General features: G+C 42.8%; 1 non-coding gene across 1 annotated transcript; it reads left to right on the top strand.

The window, feature by feature from the left end:
• Positions 1 to 849: 849 nt before the first annotated feature.
• On the top strand, positions 850 to 922 carry TRNAR-UCU (transfer RNA arginine (anticodon UCU)). Its single transcript has one exon. It is a non-coding gene; the product is annotated as a tRNA-Arg (tRNA).
• Positions 923 to 6,067: the final 5,145 nt, after the last annotated feature.

The following is a 6,067-nucleotide window of genomic DNA, read 5'->3' on the forward strand; positions in this document are numbered from 1 at the left end:
AAGTTCCAATATTTTCATTGATTTGACAAGTTCTAAACATTATCTTTTTTGACAGTAAAGTCTCAACTGCCGATAGTTGACATGTTTACCTTTTTTTTTTTCGGGTTGGCCGGTAATTAGGACTTTACTGCAAAAAAAAAAAAAAAATTGAGTTTTATGTCAAATCGTGAATTAGGACTTTATTGTAAGAAAAATAAAGTTTAAGACTTTCTTATCAAATCGTTGAACATATTAGGATTTTAATGTGTATACTAGGACACTAAAAAAAAAAAAAAAAAAAAAAAAAAACTGAGATACTCAAGAAAGAAAGAAAGAACCATGAATGTGTTGGTTTTTTGTAGTCCTAAAAATGAAGAACAAAGAAACCAAAAAAAATGAAACTGTCCTTCTTACCCCTCTCCACATTCACACCCTGGTAAAGATGATGATGGTAAGTAAAACAATGGTATTGCGACGAAAATCACAACAAAACGTTATTGGGCTACCAAAATACACTGAAATCTCAATATTTTGAACGATTTAGCAAGATAGTCTTAAACTTTATTTTTTTAGAGTAAAGTCTTAATTTACGATTTGACAAGAAAGTCTTAAACTTTTTTTTTACAGTAAAATCCTAATTACCGACTAACCAGAAAAAATGGTAAATGTGTCAAAAATTGCTGGCACTTAGGATTTTACTATCAAAAAATAAAGTTTAGAACTTTTTGTCAAATCAATAAAAATATTGGGATTTTAGTATATATATCCAATTTTAATATAAAACAATCAAAAACATATATATGTATACATGAAAGTCAAGAAAACGAACATCATTGATATAATATATAATGTCGAAGTTAAAATCAACTGGCGCCCATGGCCTAATGGATAAGGCGTCTGACTTCTAATCAGGCGATTGTGGGTTCGAGTCCCACTGGGCGTGCATTAACTTTTATTACTATTTTAACCTTTCATTTTCTACATTGTTTTTATTTTTCAGATTTACATTTTTTTTTTCCGATTTTTGTACTTGTTTACATATAATTAATCATGACTTTGTAAAACGACTAATTATTTATTTACGCAATCATGATAATACTGTTGGGTTAATGTTATAGTTTCGATGGATTATTTCTTTTTTATTAACAAAACATCATCGTATTTTAAAAATTATTATAATAGCATGTTATAGTTAGAAAATTCTCATTATTCTGTTTTAGTTTACGGAGAAGATCGAAATTTCATTTTTTGAACACTTGATTAGCCGATAAAAAAAAATCAAATTAGCCTCATTGTCTGGTTTCACATATTTTAACTGTGACTATTCCGTTAAAAATGTGTAAGGACCTTTATATTAATTTGGTTAAAATATTAGGATTTTTTCTAAAGATAACTCAGTATAATTATATGATTTTTATCCAAAAACAACCCACTAGTTTGTATGTACCACATTAGTTCATTTTCTAAAGATAACTCAGTATAACTTTAGGGTAGGAAGATATAGTTCATAGATTTTGAGTTTAAACAAAATCCCCAACAATGGCAAAGACGAAGAAACTCGTCTTCATGGTTGAAAGTTTTGTTGCTTTGGCTACTCGATGACCCACCATTTTTTCCGACATTACGCGGGCGTTTTTGACTTTTTGTGGTGATGAAGTACCGGTAAAAAGGTTATATAAAATCATAATGTCCATTGCATTTGTTTTTAGTTTTTAATTTTTGTTTTCTCGATACAAGAAAGCAACCAGATAAAGGACCCAAACTTGTTTATTAAATTGATATCAAATATTAAGTTTGATAGTGATGATTTTGGAATTGCTCCAATTTATAGGAAACCACTCGCCTCAGAAGTCTTCTTACCTCGGATCTAGCCCACTTCGGACTCTCCTTCTGACTTCGGAACACCCTCCATTTCGGAGCTCCACTTTAGATTTTTGGCATTTTGCACCTTTTCTCAGTTTCAGAGTTTTTGACTTCGGAATTTCCATCAGGTTCGAATTTTTCTCATCTCGGACCTTCTAACCTCGGATTTTATGCCCATCTCGGAACTTTACTGTTTCATACTCTTCTGACTTCGGACTCTTCATACATTGAAGCCTTCTGACTTCAGACTCTTCTGACTTCGGAGCCTTCTGACTACGGACTCTTCTAACTTCGGACTCTTTTGACTTCGGAGCCTTCTGACTTCGGACTCTTCTGACTTCGGAGCCTTCTGACTCGGACGCTTCTGACATCGGAGCCTTCTGACTTTGGATGCTTTTGACTTCAGACCACCTTCCAACTTCGAACTTCATTTTGGATTTTGGCAGTGTTGGACTTTTCTAGTCTCGGAGTTTCAACAAATCTCGACACTTTTTAACCTCGGGACTTCTGCATCTCGGAGTTTTTTGCCACTTTGGATGCCTCCCACCATCATTAGAGATATTTATAGTATATTCAATCATCAAGACTAGGTAAATCTCGGAAGTTCAAACTCGCAACAACACTTCCCGGTTCTCGCATCCAACCCTCGAAAACAACTCGTTAACAACATATCGAGGTGAGAGTTACGGCCACTCTTTTATTTATTCGTTTTTGGGGGAAAATACATGGACTATATAGTATTTTATGATACAAATACATAAGCCTTATATGATATGCATGCTACAATTTTAAAGTATTTTCAAAGTTTCATAGACTTCTATACCTGAATACTGATGGCGTGCCTAGGGCAGCACAGCAGAACCACGTCTAGCCCAAGAGTCGGGCACGCCAACTAGGCTCAGCCCAGTAGGCTTAGCGCCCGTTGGCGTCCCTGGGAGCGAAGTGTGCAAGCGAAAGGCTCGCGCCCGCCAAGAGGCGCTCCTTGCCCCAAGACAAAAGATATGGTCAGGAGACAAACAAAAGGATCAGAGCATTACCGTCGGAGCCAATGAGAGCGCTCTAGCGGTTGAAGGCACACAACCCTCCAATCAGCGTCTCTGATCCTGTCTCCCCAAAAAGCGATCCTGTCTGGTACGGCCCAGGCAGGAGCGCTAGGTATAAAAGGATGTGCTCTCAGACCTACGAGGTAAGTTCTCTAAGCTTTCGAGAGAGAATACACACAAACCCTAAAATACCCTCTAACTTGACTGTTGGAGCGTTCTTCCGGGAGCTCCTCCCAGAAAGCGGCTGACGGCCTCTGTTCTTTGTGATCTTGCAGTGATAGCTAGACGTTCGAGAGAAGTTTGCGGATAGAGAAAGAGCAAGGTCGCATCATTTGGCGCCATCCGTTTGTGAGACAAAGAACACAAGCGAAAAGCACAAAAGCGAACGACAATGACGTCCAACAGCAGTGAGGGACGACCGACCAGTCCCATACGTCCCATGACGGCGTTGGACGAAACACCACCGTCTACAATGGTCAACAGGGCCATTTTAGGCGAAGGAAGTTCTACAGCAATCGCCGGAAACGTTCCACAACTGCCGTTTTCTCAGCAAGGAACGACTCTGGTGGGGCCACTTCTGTCTACACACCTTCAGATGCTACCATTCTTTGCACCGCCGCTGGAGCAGGCACAACCGGTCCACTCAACAACACTTCCGTCGAGTCACGTTTTCAACATCTCACCGTCATTTGCAACGCCATCGTCATTCCAGATGATGGGTGGACAGAGTTCAACGACCTCGTTACCGCCGCCAGCGCAAACCATGATAAACCACTCACCACCCATCTACCTGATGGCCAGCGCATGGACTGGACCGACTATCCCTGCCAACGGCAGCCTTCAGCAGCCGGTAATGATCAACCCTGTAGCCACCTTGCACCCTTTCTCCACCCGTTATCCCCTCTAGCTGCCATTCCAGCCATACCCCTTTTATGGACCAAGTCCTGGCTACCTCACACCGCCATCGCATGGCATGAACCCTCAATACCAACAGGGAGCGTCGACTGTCCCAGACCAAGACAGTTTTTCCCGTAGTGTGACGTCTCCGTTTGTTAAAGAGCTATTGGATTATGAAATACCGAACACAGCAAAGCTCCCGACGCTCAAAACATACAATGGAACCACCGACCCAGATAGCCACATCGATACGTATGAATGGACGATGACGTCGTTGAAACTTAACGAGAAGTTCTGGTGCACGTACTTCCCGACGACCCTTGATGGCAACGCCGGCACGTGGTTCAAGATGTTGCAACCAGGCAGCATTTCAAACTTTTCTCAGCTTAAGTACCTCTTCCTTAACAACTTCTTGCAGTTACGTAAGTACAAGAGAGATTCTCATTCAATCATAGGTTATAAATAGAAAGAGGGGGAAACTGTACGAGAATATTTCACAAGGTTCATAAATGCTACGTTGGATGTACCGGGACACGATGAAGGGCTCATAGCTGGCGCCTTTACATGGGGGCTCTTGCCAGGCCCTTTGTCGCAAAAACTCATGGGAAAGAAGCCCTTAACACGGGCTGAATTGAAGGAAAGGGTAAAGCAGTATCTGCGGCAGGAAGAAGGCAAGTCAGCCAAGCAGGCCTACTTGAATGCCATGGCGACCAGACATCACAACCCGAGTCACATGGATTTTCGGGGGGGAAATAGGCACTATGGCCAGGCAAGAAGACCACCGACGCGTTTTCGACCGTTTATCAAGGACAACAGACGTGGTCGTCGCCCAAAAGTGTACACGGTGTCCGAGAAACAGCAGTCGGCCAAGTTTCCCAAGAACCGATACTGTGAATATCACAAGAGTAAGACACACGATACGGCCAACTGTTCGGTATTAAAGAAGGAGATGGAAGAGAAGCAACTTAAAGGAGATCTAGTGGAAGTAGCGCGAAGCCTGCGCGCCAAGTTTGATGCTGAAAACGCCAAGGGCACACCTCGTGAGGGGATCCAGCCCAAGGAGATATTCATGATACGAAGTAAGAGAAACAGGGAAGAACAACGGAGGGAGCGGGAGACCGCCAAGCTTTCAGCACGCACACTCACGTTCTCCGTACAAGACCCCCAACCAGAAGGATGGAGGGGCGACAACCCACTGGTGATACAAGCCTCCATCAGGGATGTAACTATACATAGGGTCTATGTCGACACCGGGAGTTCGGCGGACATCATCTATGAGCATTGCTTCCGGCTCCTCCCAGACCGCTGGAAGGATAACTTACGGCCCATGACCGGGAGGCTAGTAGGATTCACCGGTCATAGCCTTTGACCGCTGGGCATAATCCTCCCCCCTGACCATTACTAGCCACGACAAACAGCGAAAGAAAACCGCCTTGATAGACTTTGTGGTCATTCGACATTCGGCGGAACACAATATCATTCTGGGAAGAACAACCCTCTTGAAGTTAGGGGCAATACCATCAACTATGCATGGGATCATGAAGTTCGACACCCCAATGGGTGCGGCTACGGTGCTGGCCACCCCACCTAAAGAATTGCAATGCTATACAGTCATGAAGCCGACAGAGATAAGCAAAGAAACTAAGAGGCCCAAACACAATCCCGTGAAAGGGAAGAAAGTAATCAATGAAAGATACCCCGACCAGCCAGTCAGCATTGGATGTGATCTCCCAAGTCACACAAGAAGAGCGCTGGTTGACTTGCTCAAACAATACAAACATGTATTCTCATGGACTCCTACAGACATGGTAGGGGTAGAAAGGAAGGTCATCGAGCATAAACTTGTAATTAAACCAGGCGCAAAAGAGGTTAATCAGAAAAAGAGAGTCCAAGGAGGAGATCGTAATAGGGCAATTAATGCAAAAGTGGCCAAGCTGGCAGAAGCCAGGATAGTGCGGGAGGCAATATTCCCGACATGGATCGCGAACCCAGTTATGGTCCGCAGGCAAGACGGGTCGTGGCGTATGTGAATAGACTTTTCCGACTTAAATAAGGCATGCCCTAAAGATTGTTACCCTCTCCCGGAGATTGATCAGAAAGTGGGATCGTTACAAGGATTTAAGCTAAAGTGTTTTTTGGATGCATACAAAGGGTATCATCATATTTTGATGAGCAAAGAAGATGAGGAGAAAACAGCCTTCTACACGGATGATGGCACTTTCTGCTACACCAAGATGCCTTTCGGCTTAAAGAATGCAGGGGCCACATATCAGCGCCTGTTCGAC

The sequence above is a fragment of the Lactuca sativa genome, chromosome 9, assembly GCF_002870075.4.
Source record: "Lactuca sativa cultivar Salinas chromosome 9, Lsat_Salinas_v11, whole genome shotgun sequence".
Lineage (NCBI taxonomy): Eukaryota > Viridiplantae > Streptophyta > Magnoliopsida > Asterales > Asteraceae > Lactuca > Lactuca sativa.